At 49.3% G+C, this 17,723-nt stretch overlaps 1 protein-coding gene across 4 annotated transcripts in view; it reads right to left on the minus strand.

Annotated features, from left to right (window-relative positions):
* Positions 1-6,312, minus strand: part of LOC138511145 (histone-lysine N-methyltransferase NSD2-like) — a 583,237-nt gene extending 576,925 nt beyond the window's left edge. For 3 of the 4 annotated variants that reach the window (XR_011280576.1, XM_069626644.1, XM_069626642.1), the window contains exon 1: positions 6,136-6,312. The gene's annotated coding sequence lies outside the window, so the exon portion shown is untranslated. The remainder of the gene's footprint in view (positions 1-6,135) is intronic. The other variant, XM_069626643.1, reaches the window with a different exon arrangement.
* Between the last annotated feature and the right edge of the window lie 11,411 nt (positions 6,313-17,723).

Raw genomic sequence — 17,723 nt, forward strand, 5'->3', positions numbered from 1 at the left:
GTGGAGTTTCCAGGCTGCCCACCCTCCCCTTCGCTCATCTGTGAGCTTTTGGAATGCAGATTTTGTTGCACATGGGGCACCATATACCTATATGACAAAAGGTGAAAGGGCGATTGAAAATAGCAATGCGAGTTAGTGCCAGTGGTAAGGGAGCGGGTTGCTTTGCCTCATCCGGAATGCTCCCCTGCAGTGTTTCTGATCAGACTATCGTATGTGCCAGAGGCCTAGTCATGAGGACATCAATACTAGTCAAGCCACGACTCCGGTGGCTCACCAGAGGCAAAGCGCTTTGCTTCTTCAGGATCTTGAGCCCTTCAAGTCTCTCCGCCAAACTCATAGAAAGCAGATTGTCTGGAAGCAAGTACTTTAATAAATATTTGAGCATTTATATAGCGCACCTAACCCAAAGGTATCTAGGCCTACTTAAAACCTATACCTACCCATCCATCCATCCATCCATCCATCCAGCAGGCTTCGCATCTGCTTCTCCCACTAATGACTGCTCTCCCACACACACTTTCTTACAGAGCCAGACTCAGAGCAACCAAAAGTGGCAGAAAGGCTATATACATTACACACAAAAAAACTGAAATTCAGCAGTGTTGTAAACAATGCCTCCTAAATCCCGAACTGCCCAACCCACGACCACACTGAAAACTGGTGTATTGTGGTGTGAAAATACAGCTCCAGATGGAGAAGCCATGCTAGGCCCCTATTCAGAGAGTGAGGTGGGCTAATGTGGAGTTCCATTGAAATATAAAGCCAGTACAAAACATTGTTCTACGATATAAGGCCTACTGAATGAGCAAAAATGGGGCCATTTCAACTTTAGTAAAATACAAAGACACAGAGTGTGCCTTAGAACCGTAATATTGCCAACTGTGTCCAATGGAGTCAAACAAAAAGAAACAGGTGGTGCTGAAAAAGTTTCTTTTGCGTAGATTAGAAAAAGGCACCTTTGACAGATTTAAAACTGCAGCAGTGCATTGGAAAGAAAAGATACATTTGAAATACGGTGCATTTGGAAGATAAAAAGGAGGAATGATGCCTGCCATTTAAGAAATAAAGCCAAGTGACAGATTGCGTTATCAGGAATAAAGAGACTTCATTTCCATCATATAAAATGACAGCCTGTAAGGAGAAAGGCCCATTTTGTTTTTTTGTAAGAGTGAACACTGGTTTCCTGAGTTAACGGTGGCCGATCTGTGTGCATTAGATGAATAATGAATCTACCCTTGTTCTAATACAGTAGAAAAGAAAGATGGCATTTATAACAGCAGCCCTTGGTGTAATACAAACATTTTACATGTTAAACACATCGTGTCAATGTAAAACGCTATTCTTTTAGAATTATGCATGTAGCTTGTTTTTACCCATTGGACTGGAAGGTCGGGGCCTCTGAAACTTTGACCTTAAGTCCTTTGGCTGAGGACCTCTAGCAGAAGAAAGTCTGGTTTTCTGTTTAAACATACATACATATAGAGGAGTAGATTGGAATTGTGGAGGTGGCAGATAAGCCAACCAGCAGACGTGACCTTAAATTCAGGCCCCCCCCATTAACTGTGCATTAGCTTTGGGGTGGTGTGGGGAGGAGGAGAACCTCTGAAGCCCAGGAGGGGATGGCATGATCACATTGGCTAGCCAGGTGTCCTAATCAGGTCCAGGAGAGAAATTAAACCTAAGAAATGGTGGGGCTGGTGTGAAACTCAAGCACACTTGTGGTGCCTTGCCATTGACTAACAATGAATATAGCTTTTGCATAAAAAGCGCATCATGTGCTCCACCAAGCTCATCCCAGGTTCATATTAAAGGGGATCTGAAGCCTGTTGGGACAGTGTAAAAATGAATTTTGGGTGATGGATACAAGTTGAGTTATAAAGACAATTATGATTCCGACCTTCTCGTAATTTAAAGGGAATAGAAAGTTGGTGTGAGGATAGGTTATGGAAGTAAGGTTCGAATCAGGAAGGGGCAGATTTGTGACTATTTCAGCTCAGTCGTAAATCGATAAAAACTGTAGCTCTTCCCAGGAAGGGTATGCCAAGATATTATTAGTATTTCCCCGACTCACCATTAAATGTATAACTCAAAAATATATATGTGCCTCCATTTATCTGAAAAATTAGGGTAGCTGCCATGTTAATCTGTCACTGAAAAAGTTAAACCCACTTGTCATTTTGGAATGACAAACCTTTCTCCTCCGTCAACACCCATCACCCACCATCCCAGATCCCCCCCACAACCCCCTGGCAGTGGGTGTATTGGGGGGCAAGGGGTGGGGGTAGAGCTGGCCAATCCGTAGCGTGGGAAATATGATAATAATGGACTTACCAGCCCTATGAGAGATCGGTTTTCAAATCGGAGAGGAATCTTTCTTTGACTTTTCAACTCTTGGGACCTTTCTTTCGACGCCTTTCCCACTCTATTGCTGGAGGTAGGCTGCTTCTGGGCTCATTCAAAGAACTAGCAGAGACAGAGCTGCCAAGGCCTTAAACATTTCAGGGGAGACGGTTGCCTGCCAGTTGAGGAGCCAGACCAAGTCTGGGGACTACCCTTGACCAGATCTGTGCTGTCCTCAGAGCTGGATGCCCCATAAGCAAGGCCTACAATGTATGTAGATTAATCCAAATGCCAAACAAAGTGTGGGGGTAGTGGGAAAATCTGCCAAACTTAATCTTCACTGCACATTGCAGTTGGCGGGAGCTGTGTAGATCCTTTGCGCATTGAACTGACATTAAATCAATTCCCATACAGAAAATCGCGGGATGAGTGTTCTTAGAGTTCAAACTAACAAAGTTCATGCCCAGTCCATTAGAGCCAGTGTAGACAATAAAGTACTTGGGTGACTACCTTTATGAAACCCCTGTCTCCGGTAAAGAAGGGGAGTGTCCATACATATCCCAAAATAACTTCACTCTAGAACGCTGCTGCTATTCAAGTGAATTTAAAGTGTGCAAAACGAAATCCCCCCCCCACATTTACTTGCATCCAAAAATGATTTCCCTAAAGCCCTGTATTTCATGCTAATAAGCCCAAAACGATTTTCCCCATTGAGTTCCTTTCTTAACTCTGCCTTTTAAATACAAAACCCAGAACTATTTTTTTCCATTGTGTCTATTTGTCAAACCCTGCCTTTTAATAAAGAGCCAAAATGATTTTGCTACTGTATTCCCACCCCCTGTACCTCGCATCCAAATTAATGGGTCCTGTATAGATGCCTGGGGTGGGGTTGCTGGAAGAGAAGAGCATTGCGATAACCCAAGCCATCACCGGGGGTTGTTCACATTCCATGATTATTAATGTGCAAGAAATCTACTGTGTGCGTTTGATGTACAGTCTCTAAATTTGACTTGCGTGTGTAGCATATGTAAGTTCTTAGAAATACAAGTCAGTCAATTGGTGCAAGTAATTTGAAATTGTGTAGTGCCACAGCGTTGGTGGCGGTTTTTAGTTGATATACTCTTTGTGCAACAATAATATATAGTACTATACACCGTCCTGGTTCCTAAGCTCATTGGTGGCACAGAGCATATTTGGAGGGGGGTGAGGGGCGTGGGAGAAATTACCGCCAAGTTTTGGTATACAACGGCATGGCCAGCTTCTACCCTAAGAACCTATTGTACTCCCAAGCATGTCTCTGAAAATGCACTATTACCCGCCAGTTTACCGCAGCAGCCCCAGGTCTGCATTCTCCGTGGAGGAGGAGGAGAAGTGTATTTGGTGAATGTTACTATCCTGCCCTGGAATGAAGCAGAGTCCGCTACACTGCACACACTTTTCTTTTCAGCAATATGCTTTGAAAGATCATGGTGTCGATTTTTTGACATGTTACTGTTTCCAATCGCACTAATATGGACATACCCTAAAAGACGAAGTTGCTACATTTCCATTCATTTGTCTTTGAAACTTAGTAGAAATAGTTGAATACAAAAAAGTAAAAACAGTCCGTTATTGGAATATCTTGGTTTATGCAATTTAAGACCAACAGAGCGTTACAGGTTACAGCCCCTCTACTGGCTATTGCATGCACACCCGACTCTCTTTCGCAGGGATGGCAAGAGTAATGCCATGGGCTGAAGAACAGGGCGGCTCAGAGAGTGGCAGAGCTCCAGTCCCAACACCTGTTGAATTGCAGGAGGCTTTGGCACCTAAACTGCCATTCAACGTAGGTTTTTTCAATGCATTGCAAGGGTTTTGTTGCGAGGAGCCGGTTCATGCTGCCTGCGTCTTCCGTGTTTTCACCGAATATACATAAACCACACTTTGACATGATGTAGCGTGGGGCGCCCCCATATATTTGTCTCGTGATTTATACAAACACTGGCAACACGGTGGTTACAGCTCATAATACGCATATTCCCCTCTCAGTCGTTTAAAACTTAATAGTACCTTCCTGGATTTTTTATAAGTGCACCCATTTACAGGCATGACTGCTTATGTTTTGCAGCCATTATTCCTGCTTAGAGGAGCACATATCCGAGCCATTGCAGAACCTTAGTCCAGGCCTAGTTATAACGTTGCATTGTGGGACTTGCAGTCTTGATTATAAAACTAGGACTACAAGGGCCAGAAAGAAAAATTGGAAAGGGGGGGGCGCAGGAGCCCCACAGCTGAGACTGGAAGCAGGAGGGGCCCTTGCGTGGGGGGCAGGAGCCCCACAGCCGAGCCTGGCAGCAGGAGGGGCCCCTGCGTGGGGGCAGGAGCCCCACAGCCGAGACTGGCAGCAGGAGGGGCCCCTGCGTGGGGGGCAGGAGCCCCACAGCAGAGACTGGAAGCAGGAGGGGCCCTTGCGTGGGGGGGGGCGGGAGCCCCACAGCCGAGACTGGCACCAGGAGGGGCCCCACACCGAGACTGGCAGCAGGAGGGGCCCCTGCGTGGGGGCAGGAGCCCCACAGCAGAGACTGGAAGCAGGAGGAGCCCTTGCGTGGGGGGAGGGGGCGGGATCCCCACAGCCGAGACTGGCAGCAGGAGGGGCCCCTGCGTGGGGGGGGCAGGAGCCCCACAGCAGAGACTGGCAGCAGGAGGGGCCCCTGCGTGGGGGGCAGGAGCCCCACAGCCGAGACTGGCAGCAGGAGGGGCCCCACACCGAGCCTGGCAGCAGGAGGGGCCCCTGCGTGGGGGCAGGAGCCCCACAGCAGAGACTGGAAGCAGGAGGAGCCCTTGCGTGGGGGGAGGGGGCGGGATCCCCACAGCCGAGACTGGCAGCAGGAGGGGCCCCTGCGTGGGGGGGGCAGGAGCCCCACAGCAGAGACTGGCAGCAGGAGGGGCCCCTGCGTGGGGGGCAGGAGCCCCACAGCCGAGACTGGCAGCAGGAGGGGCCCCTGCGTGGGGGGGGGGGCAGGAGCCCCACAGCAGAGTGGCAGCAGGAGGGGCCCCTGCGTGGGGGGCAGGAGCCCCACAGCCGAGACTGGCAGCAGGAGGGGCCCCTGCGTGGGGGGGCAGGAGCCCCACAGCCGAGACTGGCAGCAGGAGGGGCCCCTGTGTGGGGGGCAGGAGCCCCACAGCAGAGACTGGAAGCAGGAGGGGGCCCTTGCGTGGGGGGGGCGGGAGCCCCACAGCCGAGACTGGCAGCAGGAGGGGCCCCACAGCCGAGACTGGCAGCAGGAGGGGCCCCTGCGTGGGGGGTCAGGAGCCCCACAGCAGAGACTGGAAGCAGGAGGGGCCCTTGCGTGGGGGGGGTCAGGAGCCCCACAGCAGAGACTGGCAGCAGGAGGGGCCCTTGCGTGGGGGGGGGGCGGGAGCCCCACAGCAGAGACTGGCAGCAGGAGGGGCCCTTGCGTTGGGGGGGGGTGGCGGGAGCCCCACAGCCGAGACTGGCAGCAGGAGGGGCCCCACAGCCGAGACTGGCAGCAGGAGGGGCCCTTGCGTGGGGGGGGGGGGCGGGAGCCCCACAGCCGAGACTGGCAGCAGGAGGGGCCCCACAGCCGAGACTGGCAGCAGGAGGGGCCCCAGGCCCTCCTCCCCACCTGACACCAGCACAGGGTCCCCACTGCAGGGCTGTGCAGGCCGACATGCCCCGGTCACTGGCTTTGTCTGGACACGCAGGGCCTGCAGTGACACACTGCAGTGCATGCATCTCAGTCCTGGGCACCGGGCCCAGCGGCGGCGCTCGCGGGCGGGCGGGCACGCCCTCACCTGCGGGCAGCAGACACTTCCCGGGTCTCTCAGTGGCGGCGCTCCCGGTGCCGGTGCTGCCGCCGCCCTGGATTTGAATCTCTTTCTTCCCGCAGCAGGATTCTGACCACTAGGCAGCAGTAGACATGAACCGGCACAACAGTCGCCATCTTACTTGAGGGCGGGCGCCATCTTCGGTGAGGATGGACGCCATTTTACGCCGGGACAGAGCCTCTGTTAGGGTATAGAAAGGGGCCATTTTAGATGAGGACGAGCGCCGGTTTTCTATGGTCTCCTGCATCACCATGGCAGCGCGAGGGAAGCGGTGTGCAATCTTCCGGACCACGCCCACCTGGATACCCCGCCCACCCACAGATGGCTACAGCCATACAAACAGCAAAAAAAATGAAAATACGGCGTTATAGCCCGCCCCCCAACTGCTCTGTTCCTGGGATTGGCCAGTGATCATCGTTGTAGTTCCGCCCTGCCCATTCCTGTCATCTGTGGGGATGCAGAATATCATACAATGCCAGAAACGCCCCGCCCTACAAATGTTAGCTGAGGGGCGGGGCTTCTGTGCCCTTTAAGAGTACTGCCCCACACTCTGCTATGTCCTGTTAGCCACTGAGGTTGCTTGGGGCGCCCAGAGTACTGCCCCACACTCTGCTATGTGCTGTTAGCCACTGAGGTTGCTTGGGCCGCCCAGAGTACTGCCCCACACTCTGCTATGTCCTGTTAGACACTGAGGTTGCTTGGGCCGCCCAGAGTACTGCCCCACACTCTGCTATGTCCTGTTAGCCACTGAGGTTGCTTGGGCCGCCCAGAGTACTGCCCCACACTCTGCTATGTCCTGTTAGCCACTGAGGTTGCTTGGGCCGCCCAGAGTACTGCCCCACACTCTGCTATGTCCTGTTAGCCACTGAGGTTGCTTGGGCCGCCCAGAGTACTGCCCCACACTCTGCTATGTCCTGTTAGCCACTGAGGTTGCTTGGGGCGCCCAGAGTACTGCCCCACACTCTGCTATGTCCTGTTATACTATGATATTGAGCAAGGCTCTCAACTCACATGCTTTTGGCGGGTCTCACCCGCCTTGTAAAGGGCAGACTCACACGCCAAGCCTCCTGCACGCTCATTCATTCCAATGGGCGTCTTACCCGCCAAAAACAAAATAGTGTGATTTCACCCGCCTTTGCGACACAAATGGTTGAGAGCTATGTATTGAGTCTTTCATTGCACACCATCTGTCATTTTCATTGTTTCTAGGATCTGCAAGAAGTGGGTGTTTCAGACGTAAAGGAGAGAGTTAACTGCTTGTAACCTTGAAGCTCCACTAGAATAGTCTCATTCCAATGAGTAATGAAGTTAGATGCCCCTACACAAGTATGTTTATCACTCCTCCACCGTCTCTGAAGTTAGCGCCTCTCCCATCATTTGAAGAGTTAGCCCTGCCTAAACTTTAGCCTAGGTGCATACCTGGATGCGCGCACTTGCATTTTGTTAGGCAGAGAGGTGTGGGAAGCATTTCCCCTGAAACCTGGCGGTGTTGATGTTTTACTGTGTTTGTTCAGAAAAACGTACTTGAACAAACGCAGTAAAACTTTAACACTGATATTTTCAAGAAAGACTTCCATCGCCTCTCTGCATATTGCACTTTAAAATATACTATTTGATAGTTGCTCCCCAGGGATTTACCAAAATCAGAGGGGTAGCGAAAGTAACATCACACGACGCTTGACCTCTGATGACATCACAGGAAGTTATGTCATTTGACCCTGCCCCAAATTGACATCACAGGAAGCGATGGAACACGACCTTTCACCCCTTGACAAAACAGGAAGTTGCTTCACATAACATTGGTTCTGAGTACACTACGAAAAATATGGTTACGATATCACTGTAAAGTGATATACATTTCATACAAGAATGAACCACCATATGTATCGTTAATATCAGTGTGTAAAGGCCCATATTACCAAATCACTGTGAATGCAAGCAGACGACCAAGGCAAACGATAATTATGTGTTATTACATAGCACTTACACTTAAGCGCTCCATATAAAACAAATATACATACAATTTCACCCAAACTGTGTTGGTACTGATTTATCAACCTCAGCAGGATGAATTGCTGGGAGTCGAACCTGCAACCTGCATATCACACACACATTGCAGCAGCAATCGCTCAACCCACTGAGCTATTTTACCAGCTATAGCTATCAGAAAACCAGCCACTCCAGAAACAAAGAGCCACATGCTGCTGGCCACAGCCCATGAGCCTCAATGTAAAAAAAAGAAGAAAAAAAACGTTTTCGGATTTATTTTTTTAGGGGTAGCAAGGGAGACCCCGGGGGTCAAAGTTGCGACCTCTGGCAACCCCTAAATGACATCCATGGGTCCCCACATCAGACCATGGGGAGTGAGTAGGGTAGAACAGTGGGGGCAGAGCCTCCAGGTTTGCCCCACCTATTTTCTGAAGTAGCCCCTCCCATCACCTCTTAGCCCCCCCCCGAAATGTAGGTTTCGTTGCACCCCCGTACAATACTGCCATTCGAAGGACTTAAATATGGGGACTGCATAGCTTACTTGTGGTCCTCTTGTTTCCATCATTTTAAAATGCCCTCTACACGTGTAACAGAACACACACATATCCTGTGCTCTATACTAGCCATATGCAGCAAGTTTAAGCACAGTGCTACATATATCATTCTGTCCCGTGTGCCGTTTTAACAGGATTTAATTTACAGGCTTCTCGCCTAAGGGTTAAACCTTGCCTTCGGCAAACTTCTTTCCAAAAACGTGGTTGGGATCCAAAGAAAACTCCCTTTAATGCGCAGCCCTAGATGATAGTGTGAAAATGAAAGTAGCTTGCAAGCAGCCAGACGTAAGTTCACATGGGAAAAAGAAATCCTGGTGTGCGAACAGTTGTGCCTTGCAGCGAATGGCATCCAAAGCCCTGGGCTCGCCTGCTCTACCCCACCTACTCTCCCAAACTACAGCTGGCCGAAGAGCACCCTGGGCTCACCTGCTCCACCCCACCTTCCCTGCCAAACTACAGCTGGCCAAGGAGCACCCTAGGTTCACTGGCTCACCCCACCTACCCTCCCAAACTACAGCTGGCCGAAGAGCACATTCCACGATGACTGGAATCCAGCAGTTCTGCAATTCACCTTCCGGACAATGTTAAATGGTAAACCACTTTCTGGTGCAAGCAGGGACGAGGCTCGGACTGGCCTATAGGGCAACAGGGTAGCCCCGCCCAACCACCGGTGCTTAGAGCCATAAATACAGAATGAAAATACAGCGTGGCCACGCGGATAGACCCTGACCCCCAACAGCTCTGTCACTGGGAATGGCTGAATAACTTCTTTCACTACAGATCCGCTTATTATAAGCGACGGGGCTTCTTTTTGCCCAAAAGTCGCTTATCATTTTTGCAGGTTGCTCGTTGCGGTTTTTGTCCGCTTGTTTCACATTTTAAGTACGTATACTCGCGCTTGTTCTCTACAAGAGGACAAAAACCGCAACAAGCAGATTCTACAGGAGCACGACTCAACGTTTTTGCACCTTTCCACAGTCCACGGACATGACCCTACTTAGCCTTGGAATACCCTCGGGAACTACATGCACCCCATCTCTTCCTGCCCAAGGCCACCAACACTCTAATGCATGGCAGTGTGCTGGGCTGCATTAGGGCTCTCAGACCTCACCTCGTAAACAGTCCTCTATTTTTTACCAACATTTGTAGGTCCTTTACAGTCCACTCCAGTATATCACCGAAGTTCAGATGTACAAACATTCTAAACGTTTTTATTGTTGTGGTCACTGGCGGATATCTAGGGCTGATGTTTATTCTAAAATGATGGCTGTCCACAGCGTTGCTTGAGACTTTGGTTATTTTTAGGTCTTCACAAACGCCCTAAAATGAGAAAATGAGCGCATTTGCTGACCATTTTATTTGTAAATACGGGGTTCCACTCCCTTTATCGACTCCCCGTTGTGAGGAGCCAGAAGGTGTCTGTAATGCTGGAAATGCATTGGAGGGACAGGGCCTCCCTGTCCTTGTCCTGTAGTCCTTTTTCATTTGTGTTCTGTATTGTTTTCTGCCCCGGAGTCCATGTGGGACTCCTGGCAGTGCAGCGCTTCCTGTTTTTGGTTTGGTGTACAGACCCATGGGATACCCCTATGGCACCCATGGGTGGGTGATATGATATGATATGGTATTTGTAACGCGCCTATACACAAGTGTTTCAAGGCGCGACGAGGCAGGGAGGGAGGGAAACAAGGGGAAGACAGACAAACGATCCTACTAGGCCAGGTGTCATTCAGATCGCGCAAGTGCAGAGGTAAGGGGAAAAGGAGGAAGTGCAGGGGGAGGAGGTGGGGGGGAAGTGCAGTACAAGGTAAGTAGCGTAAAAAAATAATAAATAATAAATAATAAATAAAAAGGGCCAGCTGGTGGCAAGTGCGAGGTAAGTGCAGAGCAAGTGCTGGGAAGGGGGCTGTAGGGATACAGTGACAGTCCCACAGTGCAGGGGGAGCCAGGGAGGCAGTGCAAGTGGAGAGTGGCTGGGCCCTGGACCGAGGTTGCTGAGAGTGGCCCAGATGCAGGTTTAGTGCTGAATTCAGTGGGGAGTTAAGCAGGATTAGCAGGGGAGAGGGAGAGAGAAGGCAGAAGCGAAGAGGAAGGTTTTGAGGTGCTTCCGGAACCGGAGATGGTTCTCCTCAAGTTTCAGGGAGGCAGGAAGGCTGTTCCAGAGGGAGGCCCCTGCTGCGGAGAGAGATCTACCCCCAGCTCGTTGCTTCGAGAAGCGGCTGACCATGAGGGAGTTGGAGACGGATGAGCGAAGGGCTCGTGAAGGAAGATATTTAGGAAGAGAGAGTTGAAGGTATTTAGGTCCCAGGCCCCAGGTGTACAACCGTGTGCCCCTAATGTATGTTTTTGGGCACCTGTGTGTGGCCCACATAGCAGGGTATGGGCTGGTGGCAGCTCCATGCTGAATTTGACAGGTGCTCTGAGTATCCTCCATTTTGGGATACCCAGGCCCTGCCATTGGAATCAGTTGATTCCTGATAGGAAACAAGATGGCCCCTGTGGCCTCTTGCTTTCTATTGCCTATTACCTTGTTTTCCCGAAGTCCTGGGAAACCCTGACTCTGTCCCTTCCCCCTGACTGGCTGTTGGGTGGAAGTTCCATATATGGTGTTGTTGTGAAACCAGGCCAGACTGGCTGGAGCCTTCCCAGTGACTGTATGTTGTGGGTACACCCTGTAGGTGGGACCTGGGTGAATGAGTGTGTGATGAATATGTACTTCTTGTTGTGGATGTCTGGTTTCTGGTGTTTGACACAATGACTGAGACAGCCCTGCCCGAAACTGGTATGAATGCAGAGTGTAGTGTTGAATGGCTGGGTACTTGTCCCAATACACATTCCTTGTTGTGAGTGTCTGAGAGGGAGGAGAATGGCCTGAATGCACTGTATGCCTGATTGGCTGACTGACTGCTGAATGCCCTTCTGAGTGATTGGTTGCCTAAGTGTGACCCAGCAGAATTAATGAGAGATCAACTAGTATATCTGGGGGCCTCTCACTGCTAGAAATCGTTCAGAAGCTGAAGTTGAAACTGACGCTTGATCTTGAAAACCGAGCCTGAAGAAGAAGGTTGACTGCTGTCTCCCTTTGCCGAAAGCCGCTGAGCCGGCGAGACTGATCCGCGAGAGGACCTGGTTAGGCGGCATTTTCCCATGCTCCGAGGGACCATCGAGCACTGCTAACCTTCACCGAACCTCCCTGGAAGTCAGACCTTCGAAAGGCTGCCGACCGGAGACAGGGTCCGCCGAGGAGAACGAAGATAAGCACTAGACATTCCGTCCACCATCGTCGACCAGAGGTCGCAGGTTTGCTATAACCGCTGGAGGCCCGTCAAAGCTGTGTTGCCCAGAAGAGGGACCGCTTAATGCCGTGCCATCGACGACCGGAGCCACACCCTCCTTTGCCTAAGACTTTTGATTCACGGACGCGCTCGTCCACATCGCCGCCCTCCTTATCCCACCAGAGAAGGCCAGGCCATCGACGCGCCGAGGAGCATCCGCCGGTGGGTTTCCCGCCACCCAAAGACCGTAGAGACGCCGGACGACTCGGCGCCCTTGCTGGACCACAGTTCTTCACAAACTCTTTGCGGTCCGGAACTATCGACATTGAGGTGCCCTGCATGCCTCTTCCTTGCCGGACGTCTTTGCTCCGTCATCGACAAGCACCGCTGGGACCGAAGCTGCCGCCTCGACGCCGAGTTCACTTTCTTCTAGGGATCTTGAAGATCTGTTGCTCCTGCTTTAAAGGGAGCCGCTCAAGAAGCATCCGTCGACCATTCGTCGTCGAACTCTGCTATTCCAGGTACATTGGGGTGGTAGAAACATTGTAGAAGGAAATAAGACAAATAGAAAAGTATATGGACTGGGCTTGTGATATATCTTTATTTTACAGGTTTCCCAGGTGAGGGGATCTCCACACAGAACTTTGTCTAGGTAACCGGGCCAGTATTCTGCCAATTGTTCTAACCAACTGCTTTCCTCCTATGTCTATTGTTGGTTACCTTTATTAAGTGATTTGTGTGACATTTAACCAGAGTACAGTTGATGCACTTTAATGAAATCTGATAATAATTGTGGTACCACTTAGAACTGTATATATTTGCCATTGTAGATTAACTGAGCACAAAGTGAGTTATTGTGATTGTGTATATAACCTTGAACCTTAATTATATAAAGACTGTGTTTTAACTAATACAGTGTGTGGACATCACTTTGTGGGTGCTTGGGGACTACACTGTACTTAAGAACCAGCCTACATCACCTCCTGAGAAGCTAAGACTTGATTGCTCATCCATTGCTACCGTAATAGAGAATCCTGGCAGGGGTCTTCTGTGCCTCTCCTCTACCATATAGAGAGCGGAAGTACAGACCCCCCTCTCCGGTCTTTACAGCTGGTGGCAGCGGTGGGATGCTTATGGTTTTAAGAATCAGTGTATAACCGTGCCACTTACAAAATATCTGCACTTTGTTAAATTGAGGTTTAGTTGTGTACAAGATAACTGCATTACAAGCAATGGAATCTATTGCGAATGGTAAATTGACTAGGATGAGTTTAGAGCAGGGGTCACCAACCTTTACGTTAGCTAGAGCTACTTGTAGTGGAGGCCAACAGTGGAGAGCTACTAACGGGCGATATCGGGGTGGGGATATTTATAAACCTCGGAATTTTTACCAATATTTTTTTGGCTCGATTATTTCCCCTCTACAAACAGATGGAATAACATATGCCTTCATGAATATATTAAGAACTTCAAAAACCTCTTTGTTGCATTATTTATTTATTAGTAGCTGTCTCAAAAAGACAGATATTTGTTGGACTACCACACAAATATCCTGTAATTTTTGTGCCCCTTCCTTTGCGTTTTATGCAGGCTTTCTACATGCTAGGCACACTATTGTTTTCCAAATGTGCATTTCACACTTACAAAAAAAAAAAGAAGTAATTCCCAATTGAAAAATGTTGCTTGCGTTCACAAGTTTTCTTTGATTTTTTTTTTTTTGTCAGACACCCACATACTCTGTTATTTGCCAGTAAGATGGCTCAGCGGGTTGAGCGCTCGCTGCTGCGATCTGAGCGTGATCTGCAGGTCGCAGGTTAAAATCCCGGCAAGGCCAACTCAGCCTTTCATCCTTCTGAGGTCGATACATGAGTACCAATTTCAGTTGGGTGATATTGCATGTAAATATGTGCTCTGTAAAGCGCTTTGGATTAAGGCGCTATATAAATAACACACCATTATCATTATTTGTGTGCCCCTCTGTGTTTTAGCACAAATTATATTTATAAAGATGTTATATGCTTGTCAAACTGGTTAATCACAAATAAATGCTTCTGTTATGCTGACAGCAGTTTTTAGGAAATTAAACTGTGGGTCCATGGGTGCCAACTTTTGATTTTCACAGGGGCAGAAATATCCCCATGTCACAACTCGCTCCCTTCGCTCCCGTTTCCACCACTTGGGGGCATGATTTGGGGTATATTCCCTACTGGACCTTTCCTCCGAACCTTATGCTACGGTGCTGTGATGAATTCGGAGCGCTAAATCCCTATTTTCCAAGCTACTTCCCTTCCGGATCCATTCCAGGTTTCTGGCAGCCAGCATGCTTCTTTAACCAAATGACTATGCTTCCCAGAATGCCTGGCCCACTGCTCCACCTCCACCCTTGCAGGACAAGGTTGGGTGGAGGATAGGCAACAGCTGTGGCTGCAGGTGCAGCAATCAGCACACCTGAGGCGTGTGCTCGTTAAGCAGCTTTAAAAGCCTCAGTCTTACTTCAGTCCAGCGCTGGTCATCGTTTGCATTGTTCCTGTTGTGACTAGTCCCTTGTTCCTTGCCTTTGTACCTAGTTCCTAGTTCCTGTTTTCTTGTTCCTCCGCCCTGAATCTCGGGTTCATGCGCTAATTGATTTCTGCTCCCTTGATTCCCTTTTTGTCTTCCTCTGTTTGCAGGCAGCATTTCTCAGTGCTTTCCCCTTTTAGATGCAGCCCAGTTTGTCTGTGTTCTATATTTCTTTGACTCTGTCCTTTGCTGCTGTAAACCCGTATGCCTTAGCCTTCCTCTTAGATTAGCTTCCTGTCTTTTCCTTGCAGGGGTAGGGAGAAGTTTGCATTGGTTATTTCGTTTTTCCCTGCTCCTGATCCTTACTTTCTATTGGGATCCATTCCATGTTTTCCATTGCACTTCTGCATTTATTTCCCATTTGATTATTAGGTGTGGTGTGCGGTTGTAGCTAGCTCCTGTGTGAATGCTTATGTTTTCCTCACTAATTTGTAATCACTATTCCAACTTAGGTATTTAGTTTTCCTCCCATTGCTGTTCTAGCCTTTCGGGGTCCCAGTTTCATCAACAGGATTCGTGGGCTAGCTGACATTCAAGAGGTTTATCTCGTCCTCGTGAGTACAGTTCTTTAGTTCCCTTATTTAATACCATCAAGAGTGTTAGTTCACAGATCCTGTCATTGCTTGCCCTCCACGTGGGTTTAGCGCTGTCAGTACCTGTAACAGCAATTGGGGGTAAGGCGCTTGCCGACTTTCCTCGCGGTCAGGTGCTTGCCCCACATCCCTTTTCATATATTGGTTTTGTTGTCACACTCTATTTGCACTCCTGGGTTTTAGCATACATGAGTCGTTGTTCCTGTGTGCACGTAGTTTAATTCGAAGCTATTCACTGTGTGATTTAGTGCACATTTCCCTTGCCATATTCGCTGCCTTTGTACTCGCCTGACTAATCCTGACACCCCACCTCAGCCCTGAATATATGCAAGCAACCAGCCCAACCCATACCCTGGCCAAACACATTGTATAGCACTTTTTTTTATAATGCATTGCAAAAAGTCATACGAATTACAACCTGTAGTTTTGAATATATAACATCTCAGCATCGGTCTGTCAACCTGCTGAACTACCCTGGTAGGCTTCTACTGTACAGCGTGTCTATGGATTGCTTAATGTACTAAAAGTGGGTGTACTTGTGTCATGAAGTGATTTAAAGTGGAAATGTACGGTGTGGAATTTGGAAAGAAACCACCTGAAAGAAATTGCACCATTTTTTAAATATTATTTTGAACATTTCCAGGCGAGCGGCAGTGCTACTGTGATATTTTCATTGCGTGATCACAATGATCCTGATCCTGCCTCAGCCCCTCCAACATCTCTGGCAAACAAGAGCAGCTTGCTTAATAAAGACTGTCGTGGGGGCGCACAAGGCCAACTGTGGTACTACAGGCGGCCTGCAGAAGCATAACGTGATATTGACATTTGTCAGTGGATTTACAAGCAGTTCCAAGTGGCACAGTAGCCAAGCTCTCTGCCTGCAATTGGGCTGACTAGGGTTCGGCAGAACATGGCTGCAAAAAGCAACATTAAATAATATAACTTAGGATAAATGTTTATTTTTCGGTATCTTCAGCGCGGGCGACTGAAAAGGCTCAGGCGAGCTACTAGTCGCCCGCGATCGACTGTTTGGCGACCTCTGGTTTAGAGGCTCCCCAGAATGCTTGTGAAGCCTGGGCGTTAGACTTGGTGGATAAGTCTAGGGCTGAGCTGCCCTAGTGGACTACCAGACTGATGGTGAAACTCTTGAAGGGGAGGATGCAACCAATGAGGACTCTGCCCCGGGGGTTGTCGCTGAATCTATTTCTGGGAATGCCACCATTCCTGCTGCCTCTGTTCCGACCCCCAGCAATTCCATGGAACTTGAGCTATTAAGGATGAAATTGGCCTTTGAATACCGCAAGTTGGAAATAGAAGCTGAGCTTAAGAAAGAGGAGCTGGCACAGCAAGTGGAACTCAAGAATAGGGATCTTGAACTCAAAGACCAGGACACTGAATGTCAGAGAATCTAGCTAGAGAAAGCTAGAGTGGAGACTTCAGCTAAACCGGTTGAGAGTGTCAGGTCTGCAGCCACCAACTTTATGAAAGATTTGGTTGGTGTGTTTGTGGAGGGTTCAAATACCCTCCAATGGATTGAAGCATTTGAAATAGCGTGTACAAATTCATGATGTTGATAAGAGAGACTGGGCTATGTGTTTGTTAAGCAGAGTGCCTCAGACTGGATATGACTGTATTCTGAAACTGGGTGTGGAAGAAAGGGGTCAGTATGAGGGCATGAAGTCTGCTTTGATTGCCAAGTTTGGCAAAACACCCACCCAATACCTTCAAAGGTTCAGGAATTTTAAGAAAAGAGAGAATGTGTCTTGGGTTGACTGGGTGAGTGCTGCACATATGAACATGATGGGGTGGATTGATGGATACAAGGTGAAAACTTTTGTTAAACTGTCCCACCTGTTGTTTTTTAAGAATTTTTCTGAAGCCTGTTCACCAGAGATGTGTGAGTATGTTGCTGACCAGGACATTTAGGATCCCTTTAAGCTGGCTAGGCTGGCTGACAAGTGTGTCTCCCACCAGGTGTCCCCTAAAGACTCCAGTGGGAAGGACAAGGATAAAGAAAAGGGGACCTCTCAGAAAGCTGAGGAGTCCCAAAAGCAGTCACAGTCGATTAAACCAAAACCCTCTTCTCCCAAAACCCAAAGATTTAGTGGGGATAAGAGTAGTGGTCCACCTGCTGCAAAGCAGGCTCCCAGTGGTTCAAGTACCGTAGCCCGCATTCCTGGCACTTGTTGGGACTGTGGGGCTCCTGATCACAAGAAGGGTGACCCCCAAGTGTAAAGGTAAGGCACTTAGAGTCCAGGCTCTCAGCCTGACCTACCCTTATCCCATTTCGGAGGTGGAGGCCACTGTCCTCCCCTCCTCTACAGGGATCACATTCGGTGCTCCTGTAGAGATTTCCTTAGTGTCCCTTGGGGCCTGGGTCCAGTATGCAGAAGTACTACTGACAATCCCACAGAACACCCGTAGGTTTTTGAGAAGTGTCCTCTTGAATGGCCAGCCCTCTACTGGTTTGAGAGACACTGGGGCAAGCATGACAGTTGGGGACAGGACCCTGCTCAAGCCAGAGAACTATGTAGGTGCTCCTCTGAGAACCACCAGGTTAGCTGGTGGGCCTCCCAAATTATCGCCTG

This window comes from Ambystoma mexicanum, chromosome 6p, assembly GCF_040938575.1.
Source record: "Ambystoma mexicanum isolate Mex_15411 chromosome 6p, UKY_AmexF1_1, whole genome shotgun sequence".
NCBI classification, from domain to species: domain Eukaryota; kingdom Metazoa; phylum Chordata; class Amphibia; order Caudata; family Ambystomatidae; genus Ambystoma; species Ambystoma mexicanum.